Raw genomic sequence first — 23873 nt, 5'->3', positions numbered from 1 at the left:
ACGATCTCGCGGTCCCTGAGTTCGAGCCCCGCGTCGGGCTCTGGGCTGATGGCTCGGAGCCTGGAGCCTGTTTCCGATTCTGTGTCTCCCTCTCTCTCTGCCCCTCCCCTGTTCATGCTCTGTCTCTCTCTGTCCCAAAAATAAATAAAAAAACGTTAAAAAAAAAATTTAAAAAAAAAATCTACTTATAACTTTCCCATTGAGTCTTATATATTTACGCCAGGGTCTAAATTTCCTCATTTGATGCCAAAAATCTTGCTAAATTTCAAATGCCCAGGTCTTCCTTCCACGCTGTGCTATGCAGACAACACATCTGGTTTCTGATTCTCAGAGATTCCCACATTCTAGTGCCATTCACACCCTTTGCTATTTATGTCCTCTGTCTGGGGGCATGGCTCTCCCTCCCTCATCCAGCTGTGACACTCTTCTACTTTGGGCATAAAGCTTTTTACAAGTTCACTTCTGATTAAAACAGTGTGACTAAAAATAGATAAACACCCAGTGGAAGAAAGATGATGGGTAACTTAAGGCAGAGCAAATGTCCAGGAAGTGTTTTACCCTCAAACACAAGTGAGGCACCTTCTCCATTTTCCCTATTTACCTTTGAGGAGAGCGCTCAGAGCGTCAAATGCGGGGGCAACGCTGCTGAGCCCCTGCTTGAATGACAGAGTGGAGGCCCTGAAAGGGAAGAGGTACTGAATATTTCCAAATTCCCTCCTTTAACTAACAGTGTTGTGTTACCCCACAGCCAGCTAAGTCCACACAGTGGCAAAGCAGAGGCACAGACAAAAAGGAAAACTGAAGTCATGCTGTTAAACTTACCCAGATTTTTATAATTAGAAATCTAGAAAGGAGTTATTTTCTTTCAGCATGCATTTAAATTTGGGGTCATTTAAAAAATATGATTTCATTGGGGCACCTGGGTGGCTCAGTCAGTTAAGCATCAGACTTTGGCTCAGGTCATGATCTCACTGTTCATGAATTCAAGTCCCACTTCGGGCACTGTGCTGACAGTGTGCAGCCTCCTCAGGATTCTCTCTCTGTCTCACTCTCTCTCTGTCTGTTCCTCCCCACTCTCTCTCTCTCTCAAAATAAAGAAACTTAAAACCTATACATATATATTTTATTTAAATGTATGTATATATATATATATACTCATAAGCATACACACACACACACACACATATATATATATATATATATATATATATATATATATATATACACATACATAGGACATAAACTTTCAGGGGTTGGAGTTTGAAAGGTCCTAGGTGTGACCTGTATCTACAGTAGGTGACCAGCTTAGTCTGGTTTGCCTGGGATTTTCCCAGATTTAGTACATCCCAGGAGAGTTCTCAGCCCTGAGTCAACCAGGTTGGTTGGTCACCTATTAGAAAACAAGCTTGAGGGGCGCCTGGGTGGCGCAGTCGGTTAAGCGTCCGACTTCAGCCAGGTCACGATCTCGTGGTCCGGGAGTTCGAGCCCCGCGTCAGGCTCTGGGCTGATGGCTCAGAGCCTGGAGCCTGTTTCCGATTCTGTGTCTCCCTCTCTCTCTGCCCCTCCCCCGTTCATGCTCTGTCTCTCTCTGTCCCAAAAATAAATAAATGTTGAAAAAAAAATTAAAAAAAAAAAAAAGAAAACAAGCTTGATTCTCAAATCTCCTTTTTTTTTTTTTTGCATCTCCTCAGGCAGTTTAAATCAATCCACCAATCACATTGCAGGGGTTCTGACTGCTTCTTGCAGAATACCCCATTAAATCGTCCCCACTTTAAGAATCCATAAGGATCTTCTATTGAAGAAATCAGAAATTCAGACACCTATGGGGCAAGACTTCAGTGAATGAAAAAGGTCATTTGCACAAAAGCTTTCCATCTATTCTTTACTTACACAAGGAATATACTTCCATTCTTCTGGACGCTTGCAGCCCATTCAGTCCTTAACCTTCCCTCTTTTGATAGTCATGGGATGGACAACTATTTCTCTATGGAAGAAAACTGCCCAAGCATGATGAAAAACAAGGGCAATTCTCATTTGGCCTCAGTGGTAAGGCCACGGTTTTCTTACTCTGACTTCCTCCTGAAGCTGGCCTTGCACAAGGATTCAACTGCAACTAAGGTATTTCTCTGAGAGGTCATCCCAGGGACCACCAGTGGGAGAGTGGGGAAATGAGAAAAGCAATGAAACGCCATAAAAAGGGGAGTGTCCTATTAAGTCAACTCTTGCTATGGGTGACTGGAGATGAACCCTACGGCAAAACTCTCGAAATAGGTGTAGAATAACCCCTCAGTTGTCTCACCAGATGGGCAAGGGAGCTCAGGTGTCTGTGCACTGAACCCATCATCATTGGAAAGGTGGGCATCAAATCCCTGGCACTCACCCCCAGTCAGAGAGAGTCCTCAGCAAGATGAATGCAGGTGCTGGCAGCTGGAGGTCAGGCTGGCCTGCACTGCAATGGAAGGGCAAGTCTATGGGCTGGGCACCAGTGACACCTGCTGCAGTCATCAACGATGGAACCCATGGGCCGCCATCACTCAGCACTAGCCAACTGTTGCCAGGAGGGAATGCAGCCAGTATTGTTAGAGCTTCTGAATTTTTAAAAGAAACCTGGAATCCAAAGGTTTTTTTGCAGAATCTGCTGATTCGTAATTGCCGATGATTAATTCAAATATTTTTTAAAATGCTCTAGGGGCTAACTAAGCTCTCTATAGGCAGAATTCAACCTGCGAGCAAACAATTCACAGGCACTAACCCAGGTGAACCCCCTTATTCTACAGATGGGGAAAGCAGCGCCCTAGACGGAACTGATGTAAAGACCAGACCGCTACACCCAGTTCCCCGTAACTGCCAGCCAAGGAGCCCAGGTTTTCTCCTGACCCACTGTGCTGCCTTCACTAGCAAACTTCCCTCCTCCCTCCACACGTCCATCCTCAACTGGCTGCAGCCTGATCGCTGCCCTCCACTGCACTCAGAGCATACGAAGTCTTGTTCTTTCCCTCAACTCATTACAATACTTAGTATCACTAGAGAGAAATCAGATTCCTTGTGATTCTTAACTTCACAGAAAGTTACACAGTGCTTATTTCTAAGTACTTTATATATAATTCTCTTGATTCTCAAAGCAACCCTATGATGTAAGGACCATTATTTTCCTAATCTTAAAAGAAAACCATGGCACAGAGAGATTAGGATGTTTGCCTGCATTCGAATAGTTAGTGGCAGAGTGAGGAGACAAATTCCAGGCAGTTAGCTCCAGAGTCCATGGGCCTAACCACCACTCATTCTACACTCACTGTCTCTGAACTACCTACCTAGTTAGGCGTTTAAAATATCCCGATTGGGAGGCGCCTGGGTGTCCCAGTCATTAAGTGTCTGACTCTTGATCTCAGCTCAGGTCACGATCTCACGGTTCGTGAGTTTCAGCCCTGCATCGGGCTCTGCGCTGTTGGGATTCTCTGTCTCCCTCTCTGTCTGCCCCTCCTTGTTTATGCTCTCTCTTTCAAAATAAATGAAAAATCTTTTAAAAAATATTTACATAAAATAATAAAAATAAAAATTAAAAATAAATAAAATATCCTGACTGGTGGTCCTTTCCCCCATTGTAATAGGAGTCAGCAAACTACTAGACCCATCATCCAACTCCTGCCTATTGCTTGTTTTTCTAAATAAAGTTTTACTGGAATTTAGCTTCCCCCATTATTTTATGTATTGTCTGTGACAATTCTTGCCCTAGAAAGACAGAGTTAAGTAAGTGAACACAGACCATATGGCCTGCAAAGCCTAATACATTTAGTCCCTGGCCCTTCACAGAAAGTTTGCTGACCCCTGCATTCTGGACTCACCAAGCATTCCTGATGGCAGGTTTCTTGATTATGTTGCTTAATCATAATGCAGAAAATCCTCTAATCCCCCCAAAGCCTTAGCATACACAGTGGTGAATTCACAGGTTAGAGTTCCAGAAACTGCAACTGTGCAGAATGTATCTGGGAATCTAGGAATCAGCAAAAGTACCCTCAGAACCCCATTTAAGGAAACAGATACCCGTAAAAAAGGTAGACACCTAATCTTGCAAACTTAACTCAGCGGAAGTCTTTAAAGCAAGGGGACAGACACAAATACCCAAACTGAGGCAGAGAAGAGAAAGACAGCAAGAGGCAACTCTCATAAGAGCTATCAACAAGCATGCCTCATGGAGAGACAGGGGTTCAAATCCCAGCCCTACTGCTTACTACTACTTTCTTAAACTTCAATTTTCTCACCTGTAAAACAGGAAGAATAATCTCATTTCCTGGGGGTTAGGCAGATTAGCCAAGACTATAATGTACATGAAGTTCCTAGCACCCCACGTGGGGTTTGCTGACTACTCGGAGAAACCGTGTGATTAGGGCTACCAGTTACTGTTAGAGAATAAAAATCGGTGATTATTTATACAGAGGCACTCAGCTCCACAATTCAGCTGTCAAAGAGTAACAGGATGATGGCAAGGAACAAAACGCGGTGTTTGCCATGAGGAGCCCAAATCCGGGAACCATCTACCCACATTTATATACTCCGTGTAAAAAAAGTAAAAAACCATGTGCCATGTTTTCATCAAAAATAGTTCGAGCAAAAAAATAATGTGGGTAGGCAGAGGTAAGCTGTAATCACCTGGAAAAATCACTTTAGTGAAACAGATTATTTATTCCTTGACAACCCCAGATAAATGAAACTGTATAAGAAGTGAGAAGAAGAAAGTTTGCCTTGTATACTCTGAAAGAGGACACAGTTGCACAGCCCCCCTTATCATTATAGTGAAAGTATTTACCGAATAGTATGAACACTTGTCGACAATCTATCAACTTTTAAATAGCCTTTATCTTGATCATTTTCAAATCTTTTCACTGAGGTCTAAAAAAAGACTAGCGATAGTTTTCTGGTATGCTTTTTCCAGGTGTAATTAAGCCTTCCTGATACAAAGTACAAGAACCACTCGTGATCCAAACAGCTCAAAGCAGCTGAATCGCTGCAAAAAATGATTTCTGACTCTTCGTTTGTTTGAGTCAAACTTTGGCCTTGAGAAAACGGGACACTCCCCTTTTTGTAGGCAGTGACAATTCAGCTGGATTGAGAACAGGAAGGTATATAACACACTTTTTTTTTTTTTTCACTTCAAAATGCATTGAATTAATTTAGCACAGTTGGAGCAAATTACCATGCTATGTCCTCAATTTACATCTTATGGCCCCACTGGGCTGAGGCTCTACGTTGTTCCCAGTCTAGGGGCACATGGTATTCATTACTTGATCAGGATCTTGCATTTCAACTTGTCCATTTAAATGGATGCAATTAGTTCATTTGTGATGGCCTCAAATACCCTTATCTTTCCCAGCTTCTCAAAACAGCTACGCTACCCTAATGTTTTGATCTTTGCCTCAATACTGAAAGGTTACTTGATGACAAGTTATGCCAAATATTACTTTTACTGCACAGCAAATAATTTTACTGAATTGTTCCACCAACACACTGCTGATAAGGAAGCCCTTTGTAAATGCACTTATTTTAAACACATTTATCTGGGACTTAAAAACAATTTAAAAAATGATAATAATACAACAGGGGCAGATAAGGCACACGGGGCACACGTTTGATGGCTCGTAGTGTAAAGGGTTAGGATGGACGCAACCTCAAGTGTCACCAGCCACTTGACAAACTCAGACAGCTAATTAACACAGATCAGGTCAGTTGGCGGCTGAGATGAGATTAGAACTGGCCTTCCTGTTTCTCAACCCTTTTTTCTCCCCAGCTCCTCCTTCATCTGGCATAATTGTACCATTTATTAAACCTGGATGAACCAGGACCACGGTGGCTCTGTGAGCTTTGCGCCTCCCTTTCGGGTTGCATATGGTCCTCCTGCTCTTTTACAATGACCGTATTGATGGGATGGGCTCGGTCAGGTCCAACAAGGGAAGCCTGGAAACAATCCTCAGGCTGCGTCCATTGTCGGGTCCCCTACAGACGCTGTTGGCTGTTATAAGCAGCAGCTGGAAGATGGATGCTGGTATTCCAGAAAGACCTTTTGAATCAGGCGGGGCTGTGACTGGCCCCACGCTGTGGCGGAGGCATAATTATTTCCAATAACTGTCTATCTAGGCTAGTTGGTGATTTCCAAAGGAAAGTGCCTCCTTGTTGTAACAAAACAGCCAGTGTTTATTTGGGTGGAGGGATGCATTTTTGAACTTATTTCTAATTTATGGTCACAATGCCAAAAACTCTGGTCTGTTAATAACTTATCTAGCAAGGCAGCAAGAAAAATAAACTTGTATAAATAACAATGAAGGATACACCACTTGACAATGTTGGATGTTTGCTGAGGATCTGTCTCAGGGGGCAATACTCTCATTTGAAGCACGATGGGCCATACGAAGCTCCTGGGAGGTATGCTCTCAGGAGAGAAAGCTAGACCTCTCAGGCTGAAACTGTCAGGGATCACAAAGAGCAGAGTCTCTCGCAGGATTGTGTCAAACAGCCCAGACTCTGTTCCAAGTTCAAATTCCGGGTCTGTCACTTACCAGCTGGGTGCATTTTGAACAAGTCACACAGCCCCTCCAGGCCTTCGTTTCTTCCTGTAAAGTGCGGGGTACTGAGGGTCACTGTGGAGATGGGTGCCACACACTGTACAAAAAGCACATGGCAAATGCCTGGCACTTCTGGAGACTCAAGAAAAGGGGGACTATTATTTCTAGGCAGGGGCCTATTCTTTGAAGAAACTGGTTATTCTCTCTTTTTTGTTTTTAATGTTTATTTATTTTGGAGAGACACAATGAGAGAGAGATCGTGAGCAGGGGAGGTGCAGAGAGAGAGAGACACACACACACACACACACAGAATCTGAAGCAGGCTCCAGGTTCTGAGCTGTCTGCACAGAGCCCAACGTGGGGCTTGAACTCACCAACCACAAGATCATGACCTGAAGAGAAGTCAGCCACTTAACCGACAGCCACTCAGACATCCCCAGGCAGGTTATTCTAACTGAACGTTCCAGACTAATTCTGTGTTGATCCCATTATTGTGGAAATCTCCACTTTGCATATAGAGGCATTTTCTAGAGTCTTCCTTATTACTCGCACCCTTCCTCCTGCTTGGCAAGCCTGTCTTGGAACTCTCCACTTGCTGCCACACATCTTTCAGGCCGAAGGGAAACATCCCCCTCCTCCCCTCCTGCCATCCTGCTGCAGCGGCTCTGGGCAGACCTGCACCTGTACTTGAACCTCTCCCTTCCCGCCAAGCTTTCTCTGCAGACCTCCCTGGCCCACTCACATCCTCTCTCCCCAACTAGATTAAGCTCCTGGGAGGCAGGGGATTACCTTACCCATCTCTGACCCTCCCACAACACCCAGCACATGTCCACGAACCTTCTAGGTTCTCTGATCCCTTGCTAGGCACAGTATGGTCCACAGATGAGCATCAGAAGCATCACCTGAGAGCTCGTCAGACTCTCAGGCTCCCACCCAATATCTATTGAATCAGAATCTGATCCCCAAGGGATTCAAGAGCACCATGCTGGAGACACATTCTCTAGTCTGGTATTTCCCAGACTTCCATCATTGGCAGATTCCCTTTGGGGGTGTAGCCATTTTTCAGCACCACCCACACTCTGTTACTAACAAATATTTTAAAATTATTTTACATTGACATTATGTAAATGTCATATCCTAAGCCTTATCCTAAGCGGTAATATGCAGTCTGTCAACAGTTTATTCAGCAAGGCAGAAAGAAATACATTCTTTAATAAGTGTTGAAGGTCTAAGTGGAAAAAAAATATGTTGGTGCACATTAAAATAAACAAGCAACCATCAAAGTAAAATAATTCTCCATCTATCATCTAAAATTAACTCAAACACCACCAGGGGTACACCTAGCCCACTTCGGCAAACACAGCCCTGGGCTACTTTGTAGCTGAATTAGAAGACATCTCCACATTTCCAGACCCTGTGTCCCTGGTCTGGGTCTGCTCCCACCCACCATAGTTGCCTTGTGAGGTAGATGCATTTGTCTGCAAAACACAGATGGTTTTGGAAGATGGTGGGAGGCAAAAAACCTGGGTTCTGGCCCTGCACCATCCCTTAATAACTTGCCAAATCACATCTCTCTTTGGGACTAGCTGATTTTTTGTGGGTTAGCTGATCTCAAGTTTCCCTTTCAGATCTCACAAAAGGACATAATACCTGAGAGCAGAGGCTCTGCAGTCAGAACGACTTCGGGTTGAAATTAAGTCTCCATGATTTGCTAATTCCACCAAGTCTCCATTTTCCTCATCTATAAAATGGGAGCGATAAACGTACATAACACCTATATCAGAGGATTTTTGCAAGCATAAAGAAAAGGATGGCTGAAAAATGCTTAGACTGAAATCTAGCACATAGTGTCCAATAAAAAAATATAGCTATTAATGTTTCTTCTTGGCCTCCAAAATAATAATAGCTAATATTTATGGGGTATTTAATACGTAGCAGGCACTGGATGAAGCACTTTACACTGTCATTTTATCCTCACATTAACCCAATGAGGTAGGAACTCCTACTCTCCCCATTTTATAGACGAGAGAAGTGAGGCACAAAAAAGGGTAAGCCACTTGCTCAGAGTCCTACACTCCATAGGTGGTGCAACTGGATTTGAGGGCAGGTCATCTGACTCGAGAGCCAGTGTCCCTAACCCAAACTCATTCTGTCTTTCTGTAAAATACTGGTCAACACATAGACTTTGTCAATTCAACAAATATGATGGGATCCTGGCAAAGCAATTCCCAGCACAGGTGAATGCTTAGGGAATGTGAGCTGGTCTTGTTACCATTAGCTCTTCTCTACTATTATTTATTGAGCCTTCACATCTGAACAGGACCCTCATAGGCATTGGGATGTCCATCCTATCCTGCAGTTATGGTGAGCATCTCTTTATTTTTTTTAAGTTTTTTTTTATTCTTAAGTATGACATACATGAAAAATGAACAAAATGGAACTACACAACTCACTATAATCTCCACGTAAACAGCCACGTATCCATCACTCTGTTGCCTCAGAAGCTCCTAGACACTTTCTCTCCCTCCTCCTCAAATATAACTAGTATACCAGGCTTTCTCATCCTCAACACTATATACATCCTGGGTTCTGGGGGTTGTCCTGTACATTGTGGGATGTTTAGCAGCCTCCCTGGCTTCCACATGCTAGATGCCTACAGCACCTTCCCCAAAGGGCAACAATAAATGGCAGCAATTTCTCTAGACATTGACAAGGGTTCCTTTGGGGCCAAAATCATTCTGGGTTAAGAATCACTACACTATCATGACCTTTCTGGTAACCACATTCTTGCTTTCCTTTTTACTTTAACCACACAAGCATCCATCCTTAAATGTTACATTTAATCTTGCCTGGTGAAAGGAATTCTTTATCTATTAAAAAGACCTCTAATCACGGTCCCCTAAAATAGTCTATGTGAGGTGACCATATAATTTATCATCCAAACTGGAGGCGGAGGCATTAACCAGGACTGACCCGGGCAAGCCAGCATGATCCGTCCCCTACTTCGAGGGAACCTCTGCTGTGAGTGCACATTATCTCCGCAGCCGCACACAATTAGGGCCCCCTTACCCACTGGATAATTGTACACGAAGTGGCAGAGGATAATTAAAAGCAGCACATCCCCAAGGGCAGAGTAACATAGACCCAGATAAATATCTCAAGGCTGACGAGCTGTGGAGCAGAAAACTCACTGGCCTTGGCCCTCAAGGAGGTGTATTCTTCAGACAATTTGCTGAAAGACACCACTTCAACAACTACTTTCACCACATTAGTGCAGCCAAGTGATTAAAATAAACGCCGCCTTCCAAGATTCGCACATAAACGCAAGAAGGGTCAAGACCACCCCTTGCAAGAGGTTTAGGGTCTGTAGTGGATTTTTAATCAATATATCTGCCTTTTTTTTCCCTCAGTGCCATTGTGAAGCAGAGCAACCGCTATCAATTTGACCTGTTCTGCATTGTGATCTCCTAAGTCCTGGTATTGACTAGGTTAAAAGTGACAGCTAAGGCTTTCCTTGCATACATGAGAAGTCATATTGATAACCTATGTGCCTCAGTATAATTCAGTTCAGCCTCCATTCTTTCGGGCATCACGGAGAACAGAAATCCCCTTTCACTGAGTCAGACACTTGTACGTTTCAACAAATGTGTATTTGATTTCCTCAGCATCCATTTCCCCTTTATCCAGCAACTGTATTCATCTGGAGGTCCAGCCCTCTGCCACCCACAGTCCATGTGGTCTGGGTGAGATTCCACCACAAGGCAAAGACCTCAACCTCTGCAGAAGTCATTTGGCACAGGGCTTCCCTCCAAACCATGCCAATCAGGCCAGTCAGAACTAGTTTTGAGGCTTTTTGTTCAACACCTGGGCAAAGGAGGTCTATCCTTTTTTGTTGGACTTGAACTGAAAATCGTGTAAACTAGTCACTGCTATAGTCAGCTAGTCACCCGACAGGGACCCTATACCCAGAGGAAAAAAGAGGAAGACAGAGCTGAAGACCCAAAGGAAGAAATCAGATTCTGAAGTCATTGTTTAGCCCTGAACAAGATGCACTTGGGGCCAGTTCTAAGTATGTATCTTTCAGTAACTTGAACCTGTATATATGAAAAAAATTTACATACATATTTATATACATATCTGTATAGATATGTATCTCCTAATTCCAGTTGAATTGGGTGTTTGTCACTTATTATGAAAATACACCCTGCGGCAGTAGCTTTCCACTTTTTAGACAGCAACTCATGGTAAGAATTACATTTTATACTGCAACCCAGAATGTGCATGCAGCCCCAGTTACAGAACTGACTCAAAGTTTCATGAAACTACAGAACACTTACTAACATATGATGATGCTGATATTTTCTGTCCTGTTATACTTTAAAAAAAAAAATACTGGTTGCAGCCCACTAAATCGATTTCATGACCTTCATTTTAATGTTTATTTATTTTGGAGAGAGACAGAGCTAGCGGGGGAAGGGGTGGAGAGAGAGGGAGACAGAGAATCCAAAGCAGGCTCTGTGCTACCCGCACAAAGCCCAATGCGGGGTTTGAACTCATGAACCGTGAGATCATGATCTGAACTGAAACCAAGAGCTCAACCGCCTGAGCCACCCAGGCGGCCCTCATGATCTTCATTTTAGAAAACATTGCCTTGTGCGATTAGCTTAAAAAAGGATCGTACCAGAAAAAAATGAGATAAGAAACATCATGATAATTTTGGTCAATCAGATCATTGAGGAAAATAGGATTTGGCCCCTAAATCAAGCATCTAGCAATAGAAAACTGCTACCTTACCATTTCTGACTACCCAGGGCACATGTTTACCAGAAGAGGAAAGAGAAATCTTAATGACCCAGAAATAAATAAATTACTTTTAAAAAAAGCATCTTCTAAAACAAAATAAAAATCATATCTAAAAAGAGAGAGATGAGAGATACATTGAGAAAAAAAGAGAGAGAGAGACACCTAAGTCTTAACTGGTGAGCTCACTTATATGATTTATTTATCTATAGGCTGAAGATAGTAATTCCAGTGAGCCTCAGCACTTACTGAGTATGTAAAAATAATGTGTTCATGATAAGATCAGATCTCTGGGGCAGATGTAGAGGGAGGCAGGGAGATAGGAAGAGAGAGGGAGGAAGGGAAAGAGATGGAGAGAGAGAGGGAGGTCACTTGCAGTGCAAGCCTCAACCCTTCACTTATGTGTGTACTGTGTGTAAAATAACTATGAAGAGTTCCTGAAATTTTAGACAATCACTGCAGGCTGTATAAAACAGGGTATTTTTTTTTTAACTGTTTTCCATGTACCTTATTTGTATTGTCAGTTAGCCAAAACTTCCTTTTTGTCTGCTCAAAGCAATGCGGAATCTTGATTAAATCTGTGAAATCAAATGGAGAACAAGGATTCTCATGCTGGCTAGAAACAGGCCAGTGATGACAGTAAACAATACTGAGAAAACTTTAGCTGCTTTTACACTCTGGAGTGGCTGTAGCTTTAACTCCCCCGAAATTATTCTAGATTATTAGGTTCAAGCACAACTGTCTGCCTGTTTGAGAAGTCAAGAACTGTCCTGCCACTAAGAAGAAAATTTACTCATCTCCAAGCAGGGTGAGGTTTAAGGCAATCACTTGCATAACCCAGGAGAAGCGACTTCTGAGATTTTCCCAGCAATAATGAAACTCAAACCTCACTAAAATGGCATTTTAGGTAGATTTCTTCATTTTCCCTCATTATATTTTTCAAATACATTCCACCTGCATTACTGAATTTAAGCAACCAAAGTGTCTGATTAATATTTGCAGATGTCATAAAGAAGTGATTAACCTCTCCTGGGCAGTAAGTCCTTGGAATTGCCTGAATTCTTCTGGCCCTCTTTTAAGAAATGTAAGCATTGGGGCGCCTGGGTGGCGCAGTCGGTTGAGCGTCAGACTTCAGCCAGGTCACGATCTCTCGGTCTGTGAGTTCGAGCCCCGCATCAGGCTCTGGGCTGACGGCTCGGAGCCTGGAGCCTGTTTCCGATTCTGTGTCTCCCTCTCTCTCTGCCCCTCCCCCGTTCATGCTCTGTCTCTCTCTGTCCCAAAAATAAATAAACGTTGAAAAAAAAAATTAAAAAAAAAAAAGTTGAAAAAAAAATTTAAAAAAAAGAAATGTAAGCATTGTTCAAACGTGTGTGTGTGTGTGTGTGTGTGTGTAGTTGTGCTTTACTTGTTATTACAAAATTCTCAGATATATAAAAAAGAAAAAAACATCATAGACTTATCAATATAACCATCACCTAGTTTGTGACATTTAATTTAGAGACCAAAATATATACTGAGTATTTACTTTAGGTCAGTCACCATCATGTTATGTAATCTAATAAAAAATATATGAGGGACTTATTGTTATTACTATTATTTTCTTCGTCATCATCAATGCCATTACAGCACATCCCCTTTAGAGCCCGGCATCTGGAATCAGATGTCTTGTAAACTCCAAATTACCAGTGTGACTTACAGCAAGCTACTTAACCTCCCTCTGCGCTCAGCTTACCACTCCATGGACTATTTATAATGCCCAAAACGTGCCCACTGGGATGCCCGACACACAATAAGCTGTCAACCACCATTCTTAACAGCATGTGTATGGCACATGAAAGTGCCGCCTGAGGACGTTAAGTAAGGTGAAGCTGCTTTTCTTCTCCTCCAGATATTTGATTTGGAAGCTCCACAGATGCATTCTCTTGAGGACGGGAGGCAGCATGTCAGGGATTGCGTTAAAACCTTGCACACATCCTCCAAATTGGTTGGTCAATTTCTGGGGCAAATACTAGCTAACCTTTGTGGATCCACCAGCTTTCCGGAAAGCCTGCTGCTGTCAGCACTCCGCAGTCTTTCTTCGGAAGGGGCCACCTTCCAGACGCAGCCGTCTGGGCACCGGCAAGCAGACCAAGTTGGTTTGCAAAAGTTCAGAGGAGTTGGCTCTGGTATGTTTACAAGTCCTAGCAGATCGCAGCAATGTTCGGGATAATTATTACCCCACCCAGGAGCGCCCAGCCCAACCCTCTCACATCTGGAAGGAAGCGTCCACACAAAGGAGAGCGCGAGAGACCTCCTCCTGCGGCTGCTTTCTCAGGCTCGGGGAAGATTTCAGACCAGCTCTCACCCCTTTTGTCAACAACACCAATCACTGCTCAGTAGTTTCTTTCGGAGCATAGGGCATTCAATGCAAAGGAAGTTTACCTTCCAGTCCAAACCGAATGGCATTTCCCAAAAACATCATCTTTGTCCCCTCCCCCGACACGCGCGCGCGCGCGCGCGCACACACACACACACACACACACACACACACACACACACACACGAAGGTGAAAGGTGAAATACTCCAGAAAATTGATAGAGGGCGATCCACACGCACACAGCCTTTCCAACAGAGAAGCGGCTAGGATCAGACACGCCTAGTTAAAACGGGCAGACAAACCAAACCCCAAGTATCCTCTCCTAACGCCAGTCCTTTCCCTGCCTTTTGAAAGTATCTGGGATTCATCAGCGTTTCTCCCACCTCCCACGAACGCGCAACAACCAAAGCACATGGTCCCTGGCGGCGCATTTACAAACCCCACCAGCGCCAACGCCTCGAAACCGCCAAACTTCCTGGCCCCACACCACCAAAGCGCTCAAAGCGCCGAGCCAAGTGCTCCGGGGCCTCCAGCGGAGGTAGCCGGAGCCCAGGAGCCGTGGGCGGGGTTTCCTACCCGCGCGAGCGCCGGAGCCCCGTACCTCCGCTGGGGGTCCCCGGACGCGCGCTGCGCCCGAGGCGCACGCTCAACGCCCGAGGTGGCCGCCGCTCGCGGTCGCACACCCCCCCCCCCACCCCCCGCAGCAAGCTGGGCACCCCTGGCAGTCGCCCCCCTACCTGCTCTGCTGCCTCCTCGCTCTGTGGCTGCGGACCGCTACTTTATTGTCTCGGTGGCTCACCGCGCGGGTCCTGGCGACCGGCTCGGAGCCAGCCGTGCAAGCAACTCCGCCCTGCGCAGCGCCTTCCCGGGCGCCTGCCTTCCTCTTCCTTCTCCTCTCGGCCCAAGCTCCTGCACAGCACGTGAGCCGCGCGGCCCGACTCCCGGGCTCGCTGGACCGCCGGCGCCCGCCGCATCCCCGGCCCGGGGCCGCTCGTCGCCCCAGCCGCCGCTCGCCGCGCGTCCTCGCTTTGATCCACACTTAACAGCTGTGCCCCGGCCGCCTGCCTCGCGTCCTCCCGTCCTTCCGTCCTGCCCGCCCGCCCTCGCTGTCAGCCCCGGCTCCCGGCTCCTCTCTCCCCAGCTGCCCCCTCCCGCCGCCTCTCCGGGGGCTGGGGCGGCCGCTGCCAATGAGACTCGGCTGATGCGCTGTTCCGGCCCAGTCATTGTATCGGGAGGGGAGGAAGGGGAGGGGAGCGGGAGGAAGGGAGGAGGCGCCCTCGGCCCCCGCCGCGCGGCTGCGGGCTGGGCTCGCCTTCCCCGACAGAGAAAAGGCGCTGGTGCCAAGGGGCGCGGAGCGGCTGGCGCTGCCGAAAGTGGGGGAAAGGGAGGGGGCGCGAGCCCGCGCCTCTCCATCTCTGGCTCCGAGTCAGAAAAGCGCGGGGAGGGACTCTGTTCGCCTCCCAGGCTTCAAACATCCCAAGCCCTCGCTGACCTTAGAATAAAGGGGATGAGGCATGGGCGCCCGCGGGAAGCTGGGGATCTAATCTGGAACGGGAGTGGGTCTGGCTAAGGACTTCCTCTGAGATTCCCGCGAACCTGGTGGCTTTTCTTGAAAGAGAGAAAAGGAGAAAGGAGGGGAGGAGGGAAGAAGGAAGGAAAAAGGGAGAGAGGGAAGTAAGAGTAAGAAGGAAGGAGAAGGGGGGGTGGGTAGAGTAAAAAAGAGAATAAAAGGCTACTCCGTGCCTGGCATTTTCCCTCCAGAACGGTCCTGACTCAGGAGAGTTTTATTCTGCTCTACTCCTGCAGAAACTCCAGAGGTTAACTCAAAATAGCTGCTAAGTGACAAGACAGAGATTGCAGCTTGATCTGATACCGAGTGTGACGTGGCAAACGAGAGAAGGGTGGAGGAGGAAGGGAGGACCATTCAGGAAGGATCTGCTGTTGGGATGGTCACAGCATCTCCAAATGAGTTGAGGAGTAGCGCACCGGAGGGGAGATGCACTGTCGGCACTGAGAAAAAATAGTTCCCAAACACCCTTGCATGTGCGTCCTATTGCCGGACCACTTCTCTATATGCTATGAATTCATTTTTAAAGCTAAATCTATTTTTTTAAATAATTGTCTTGAGACTACACAATTATATCATACCTCTGCACTTTGCTGAAAGTTTGGTTGATACATCAATGTCAGTATATGAAAGAGACCAGTTCCCTAACCCTGGTTTTGGCATTTTTCCTCCTCCTCTTTCTTCTTTTATTTTTTAAAAATTTTTAAATGTTTATTGCACATATAAGCAGGGGAGGGGCAGAGAGAGAGAGGGAGACACAGAATCCGAAGCAGGCTCTGAACTGTCAACACAGAGCCCGATGTGGAGGGGAGGGGGGGCTCCAACCCACCAAACCCATCAGCTCCTAGATCAAACTGAGCTGAGGTCAGAGGCTTCACTGACTGAGCCACCCAGGTGCCCCCATCCTCTTCTTTCTCCTCTTCCTCCTCCTCCTCCTGCTGCTTCTTCTTCTTCTTCTTCTTCTTCTTCTTCTTCTGCTTCTGCTTCTGCTTCTGCTTCTGCTTCTGCTTCTGCTTCTCCTCCTCCTCCTCTTCCTCATCTTCCTCCTCTTCCTTCTCTTCCTCTTCTTCCTCCTCTTCCTTCTCCTTCTCCTCTTCCTCCTCTTCCTCCTCCTTCTCTTCCTCCTCCTCCTCCTCTTTCTTCTTCTCCTCCTCCTCCTCCTCCTTCTCCTTCTCCTTCTCCTTCTTCTTCTGACAGATCACCAGCCTACAAAAGAAGGACAGGGTTGGGGAGGGAAGGCTCACTTGTTTTCCCAGGCCCTGGCATAGCTGCTATGGACATGAAGTGCAAAGCAAGAACTGAATAGTAAAGGCTTGAGATGGAGTGGTGTATAATATTACATCTGTGTGGTGTGAAGTAATTAAATTTTCTTCTGGTGTTGAGTGGACTGCTTGCTTCTAATTAAATAGACTGTATTGAATGAATAACTGACATCTGTTGAGCAGCTATTACATGCCCCCAAGACCTGACCTGAGTAAGCACTTTACTTGGTATTATCCCATTTAGTTCTCCTGGGAGAAAAGGGAGAAGACTAGAAGCCCCATGAGCTCAGGGTCTACACCGACTTTGATCAGCCCGTGCCACACAACAGTAGCTCGTTCAATGTCTGTTGAGTTAATGGACTTGCATTTTGCAGAGGAGAAACCTAAGGGTCAGAGAGGTTCATTGACCTGCCCAAGAATATGAAACTAGAGGTGGTTGTACCTGTCTTTGAACTCAGATCTGAAGACTCCCTCACCATTGCACAATACTGTCTGTTCCATGTAGACAGCAGCAAAGGGCCCCAGGTAAGGCAGCAGTGCAGAGAGTAATGGCTTACTCTGCCCTCATAAGTGCACGTAATGTCCTTGGAGAGAAAGTCAATACATATACCAAAGGCACTAGAGAACATCCCAGGGAATGTACAGCAAAGTGGAACAGTGCAGGGGAAATGAATAGCACAAGGCTGGCCATCCAAAAAGTGCTTGGTATATATTTGGGGGGGGGGGGACCTAGATGCAGACCACAATATGGAAAATGGAACGTAAGCGTTGTCAAAGGTTGATGTGGTCAGTCAGAGTAGTCTAGAGAGTTTTCTGGAAGATGTGGGATATTTACTGCATTTTCTTGGAGCCAAGAGGCCCCTGCTTGACAACGGGAGCTCCAGGTCGGTCATATGTGGGTTTGAAACCCAACTTTTCCATTACTCAACCTAAAATAGGGATAATAATAAGGCCATCCTAATAGGGTTGTTGTAAGGATTGAATTAGTTAACACCTGTAAAGCATTTGGAATAGTGTCAGGCACATGGTGAATGCTTAATAAATATTAGTGATTATTATTAAAGGAGAAAGGACAGCTTTGTTTCCAACTTCAATCTGTGATAAATGTTTATAAAATACAAAAATAGCAAAATAAAAAAGCACAATGCAAGAGAACAAAGAAAACTTGTTTTCTTTATTCTTAGTGTAGTATAGAATTACTAATTCTGGATACATATTAGAAGGGTGGATTTACTTTTCTTTTATTATATCAGAATTTCTTTAATTATATCAGAATCTCTGGGGTTGGGGTTGATAAAACCTCACATTCCAAGACCCCAGCTCCAGAAGGCTCATGGATCAGAAAACTGCATTTTTAACAAATTCTTCAGGGGTCCACCTGAGAAATACCCCTTTGCTCTTCCCTCCACATCCCTTGTTGCCCACCCAACCTCACTGACCCAGGATTTTTTTTTCCACCCTAAATTGTTACACTCTCATGATGAATTCAGTGCTGTGCGTGCATTCCTATCTAATTCAATGCACACTTATTACGCACCAATTTTGTACAATTGCTACAACCGGGTCTAAAGATGAGTGACACCCTTTATGCTAGCAAGGAGTTTATGATCTGAAAGAAAAGACGGGAACACAAAAAGGTGTAATAATAGGGTTAAGGTGTTTGGGGTGCTTACAATGTACAATGTACCCGTGACAAGTGCTTAACCTATACACAAGTGCTTAAAAGATCCATCTGGAAGAGGGAATCTGGAAACGGCTTCACAAAGAATGCAGCATTGCTAGGCTGCTTTCCTGAAAGAAATCACTCCATTTATAAGAGAGCATGGTCAGAAGGCTGAACAAAGTATGGACCAAGCAGTGAAGCCCAAGAGATTTGTAGGTTGGAAGAACCAAGCAGAGAACTTCTCAAAAGTGTCCAACTCAAGGGCCTGGTAGGTAACACTAAGGAGTAGAGTAGAACAGATGTGAAGTAATCAGGTAGGGACTGTGGCAAAATGGAGAACATATTCTCCCCTTCTGAAGGAGGCAGCTGCTGTCGTGCTTGGCACACTGTGCCATGTGGGAGTATTGATCTGATTGATCCGATGTTTTGATTTTCCAAGAAAAGCTGGAAACCTGGATTTTGGCATGAAATCTCCCCATGTTCAAAACACCTTGGCAAGCAACTAACCGTTTTTAAATATCCTATGATCAAAATGAAACATGTCAGCAGGTCAAATCCACCCGTGGACTGTACATTTATCATCTCCACCATGGGCTTGGCTAGAGGAACCACACTCAGAGACTAGCAATTCCTGTACTTTCCGTATGACTAGTGAATACTTAACACAGGGCTGGGCACTGTGCAGAAATCATGCAACAAATGAAATAAAAGAAATGGGTCTTGCCTTTCTGAAACTCATAATAATTGGTGAGATGAGACAAATACGTATGAACAAAAAAAAACAACAAGCAGCAAAAGAGAAAACAATTCTATCCTGAAATGGAGAATTTCCAGGTGACAAATGACAGCCTCCCCAGATTTTTGATGCACAGTGGTGCTAGGAATTGCTTGGACCTCCACCTTCTAGCTCTTTATCTCAGTTCTGTGCAGTTCCAAGGAGGATGTTTCAGTATGTGCACCATGAGATTCAGCTACTGAATTAATAAGAACATGTTTTAGGAATATTTTATTTCCAAATTAAAACAGATTTATTTATTGGTTTCTTTATTTATCTATGTACTTATTTACTTAGGCTAAAGATGGATATATATTCATTAGGCAAGTTTTTGACCACACAAAAAGTACGAAAAATAGAAATTGAAAATTAGCCATAAGTTCACCACCCTAAATGAGCACCTTTATAACTCTTTATACTCCTAGGCTTTTAAAAATGTACATGCAGGCGGGCATCTGGGGGGCTCAGTTGGTTGAGTGTCTGACTTCGGCTCAGGTCATGATCTTGAGTTCATGAGTTCAAGGCCCACCTCAGGCTTGCTGCTGTCAGAGCAGAGCCCGCTTCAGAACACCCAATTCCCTATTGATGTATTGGTGAACAGTTGGGCTTCTTTGATTTTTTTGGCTTTATTTACAATTTTAAAACCAGATCTAAAAAGAAGTCACACCATCCCTGCAGCATCCTGGTCCTCACAGCTTCAACGAGTTTGTGCATTGGGGTGCATGGGTGGCTCAGTCAGTTAAGCATCCAGTTCTGCACTGTCAGCACAGAGCCTGCTTGGGAGTCTGTCTCCCTCTCTTTCTCTTCCCCTCCCCCACTTCTCTCTCTCAAAACAAATGTTTAAAAAAGACTAAAAAAAAAAAAAGGAGTTTGTGCTTCCTAATAATTTCCCACTGAAAACTCAGGTTGGGAATAAGAACACGAATACTGCTTGCATATTTTGTAGCTAAAAGCTTGTGAGTGAGCAAATGTTCATTAATTTTGTAATAAGAAGAACACATACTCATGTTTGTTAAGCACTTTCTGTTTGAGGTCTCACTTAGTTGGTCACTCGATGAAGCAAAGCCCTGTTGTTCCTCATGTGAGGAAACTGAGGCCCAGAGAGGGGAAATGAATTGCTTGAGGTTATATGGCCAATAAGTCAGGAGCTAACAGTTGATCCCAGGACTTTCTGACTCTGAGAATGGAAGCCTCATCCACCATACAGGAGGCCCAGGCTTTTTTGGTACTTTTGTTATTAATAAAATGGCTTAGGTAGATTGCACTGATTTCCAGGGTTCTTAAGAGGGACTTTAAAATTAAATCACAGTAATATTAGACCAATCAACAACCATAGTTGCAGGTACTTGGTTGTCCAAGGTTAATTGTGTGTTCTTTCTAAAGCACACTTTAGATAACCAAGAACTGTTAATGAGAATCACAGGCAGCTGTTGATACACTCCAAGTTACTCTGTCCCTTTTTTTTTTAAGTTTATTTATTGTCGAGAGAGAGAGAGAGAAAGAGCGTGAGCATGGAGGGACAGAGAGAGAGAGGGAGACAGAACCTGAAGCAGGCTCCAGGCTCCAAGCTGTCAGCACAGAGCCCCATGTTGGGCTTGAACTCATGAACGGTGAGATCATGACCTGAGCTGAGGTCAGACGCTCAACCCACTTAGCCACACAGGTGCCCCAGTCTGCCCCTTTTTAAAGGGTACCAAAGCATTATCCATTTCTTTTTTTTTTCTTTCTTTTTTTTTTTTTTTTAGCATTATCCATTTCTATGTGAGCCCCAGACACACACCTCTACCCCGAAAGCACTTAACACATAAAGAACAACAGGGTGACCTGCGACTTCACGCTTCCATGGAGAATGTTTATTATAACTGAAGCCTCACCTTTTCATTTAACCCCATGGCCTTTGCACATATATCGAGATAAAAATTAAAAGCCTTTTCTTTCACCACTCAACCAAGACTACTGTTTTTTTTATTCTCAAATGTAGCGCAAAAGCACTAGAATATTATCTTCAATCTTTGCCTATGTCACATGATGTAAATAACAATAAATCAGTGTTTTATTGGGGTGCCTGGGTGGCTCAGTTGGTTAGGCAACCAACTTCAGCTCAGGTCATGATCTCGCCTCTTGTCGGTTGGAAGCCCATCTCAGGCTCTGTGCTGACAGAGCTTGGAGCCTGCTTCAGATTCTGACTCCCTCTCTCTCTGCCCCTCCTCTGCTCATGCTCTGTCTTTCTCTTTCAAAAATGAAGAAACATTAAAAAAATTTTTTAAAAATCAGTGCCTTATTGTAAGTGTGCTAGTTTTGATGTCCTGAAATTAGAAACAAACAAACAAACAAAACTACAAACTTAAGTACTTACATTTAAATACAACACAGGTTGATACGAAGTTAAATCGTAGGAAATTGCCTTCTGGGGTTAAAGGTCAAATATCGGCAGTTTCATAGGGTTCAGCCTCAAATGAAGCGGTTGCTGATGATTAGCTGTGAACACGAATCTGTGTCACTAGGCTAACTGTGCTTGCTTGCAGATTTCGGAAGTAATGTAATTGAATGGGAACCTCCTGATGATACATACGTAATTGTCTTTTGAGGGTATATCGCTAAGCTCTTTTATACGTGAAAATGCTTTTTAATAATGTTCTTTTGGCATGTCACGAACTAAAACACCTTGGAAGGAGGCCAGTGTTGTAGTCCAACCCCTTAGTGAATAGTGTGAGTCCAGTGGAATCTTAAATCTAAGTGTTCAGAGTGTACCGTCTTTCCTTCCAAAGGGCAAGGACACTCCATGGGAGATAAAACCCATGCTTTATAGTTAGTTTGTAGCCATGTTACCTAATCACAAAGATCCCAGTCTTGTTAGAGCGGCTATTTTGGTAGTGACTTTGGGAAGGACTCTTTTTCACTGGAGAGGTTGCAAACTGACATGGTGTTTTCTGACTTGCTGGAGATTAAAAGTTGGAAATATTAACATAAACATCTGGATTCATGTGTGGGTGTACCTGAGTGTATTTTCAGGAAAGATTCAAAATCCAGCCTGTACAATTTGATGTTAATACAGTATTTCTAAAAGGATATTTCTAAGTGTTATTCTAGATGTAACAATTTTTTCCCCCATAGACTGGCCACTCTAATAATTCTACGTCCTTTCCATGCTTCTAGGATTATTTCATTAAAAATTCATGATTTCATGATTTCTTTAAAAAATGAATAAAACAAGGAAACAAAATTTCCATTAGCTCAACATAGTTTTCCTCTCCACCCCAGTAATGAATAGAAGCTCATCCAGTTTCATTTTTCCATATGTCTGTTTCGATTTGGGTGCCTAGTTGACTCATGGCAACCCCTTTTCTGCTTAGCAGCAAGAAATGATAAAAATTGAAGGAATTTAGAGAACTTCTGGTCCAGGAGTTACAAACTGAAACGCCTAGAGGGGCCAGGCAAGAAGATAAATGAGGGCAACTGTTCAAGTGTTAACAGTGGAGAATGGTTGTTCTCTACAAGACTGTGGCACTTTGGAAAGTATACGCCCTGTCCCGTGGTAGCCCTCACTGCTCAGTAATAATGTTTTGGGAATAGTGTTGCCAGATTTTCTTTCTAAGAGAAGACGGAGTCCTGGATTTTTAGCAAAACCTCTTGATTATTAAATGTTGACGACTAATTTGGAACCATTTGAGCACTTGGCCAAACAAAACCTATCTGTAGACCTGATATGACTCAAGGGCCCCCACTTGGAGATCCCTGATCCATTTCAGCCTTTTTACTTCACAGATCAGGAAAGTGAGGCTCAGACAGTCAAGGTGATTTGCCCAAGAACACGTGGTCATTTAATAGTGGAACAGGAAGTGGAATCTTGGCTGCTTGGCTTATGGCCTAGGACTTTTCTAATACAAACATCTGCTTCTATTTTCTTGCTAACATTTAAATGATGTTCCTAATTACATGATTTCAAATGCTGTATGTTGTTTAAAAAAATGAAGATGATACTCACTGTCTTTGGAGCACACAATCTGTACTCCAATAAATGGCTTTTCAGTCACATGATCATATAATCTAAATTGGTTCTAACATTTATAGAAGACCAGTATAATTCTACTACATTCATGTACTAAGGAAACTTTCTGCATCTCCACTCCTCTACATTTTCTCTCCCTGCATCTCTTTACTAAATTTGGCCAAGGAAAGAGAAACAGTAAAATATTTAAGAGGAACCTTGTTGATTTCTCTACCATGCATAAGAACTAGTTGGGCAGGAAAAGCAAAATACAGTTGTGAATCGGCAACTGTAAAAACTAAGCCATGCATACAGAGCAGTGCAGTTTGCTTGTTTTGCCAAAGCAAACAAAATACACAGTAAACTTATAAGGACCTTAGTACACTTTGGAGAAGGAGTAGAGATCATTTTTCTAAGAGTCTCAGAAACTGGAAACCTCCATTGTAAATCTGAGATTTTTTTTTTCCTTTTTCAGAAATGTTTTCAAAATACAGACTATCTCAAAATATAACAAAAATCCCTAAAGCTACCGGTCAGGATTGGAAGTTTTAACACGTGTGTCCATTGTCCTTTGTTTTCAATCAGAAGAAATAGAACTTTACAGAAGAGTGAAGTTCCTTGTGCTTCCTAGTCCCTGTTTTTTCGTTTTTTTTTTTTTTAAGTAAACTCTGCACCCAACATGGGGCTTTCAAACTCACGACCCTGAGATACAGAGTCTCACGCTCCACTGACTGAGCCAGCCAGGCACCCCAACCGGAGACTTTTTCTTACCTCCAATTCCACAAGAGTAACTATTATTATGAAATTTGCATGAATCCTTCCAAATTTCCATAGAGATATAGGCATCTATGAATATTACATAGTGTTGTTTTATTTGTGTCTTAAAGTTTACATGTGTGATATCTGA

General features: G+C 44.0%; 2 protein-coding genes across 33 annotated transcripts in view; one reads left to right on the top strand and one right to left on the bottom strand.

The window, feature by feature from the left end:
* LOC147571616 (uncharacterized) overlaps positions 1-23873 on the bottom strand; it is a 624145-nt gene that overhangs the window by 180240 nt on the left and 420032 nt on the right. The window contains exon 1 of one of the 31 annotated variants that reach the window (XR_015247234.1): positions 14449-14861. The exons of 29 other annotated variants lie outside the window; for them this stretch is intronic. The gene's annotated coding sequence lies outside the window, so the exon portion shown is untranslated. Of the gene's footprint in view, positions 1-13371; positions 13396-14448; positions 14862-23873 lie in introns of those variants that run through there. One more of the 31 variants, XR_015247239.1, reaches the window with a different exon arrangement.
* The window catches only part of LOC147571620 (uncharacterized), a 382686-nt gene that overhangs the window by 218082 nt on the left and 140731 nt on the right, over positions 1-23873 (top strand). The gene's annotated exons all lie outside the window — the stretch shown is intronic.

This window comes from Puma concolor, unplaced genomic scaffold, assembly GCF_028749965.1.
Source record: "Puma concolor isolate L17-30 unplaced genomic scaffold, mPumCon1.1.hap2 unalloc_scaffold_14, whole genome shotgun sequence".
NCBI classification, from domain to species: Eukaryota; Metazoa; Chordata; class Mammalia; order Carnivora; family Felidae; genus Puma; species Puma concolor.
This window is presented reverse-complemented; position numbering and strand designations above follow the sequence as displayed.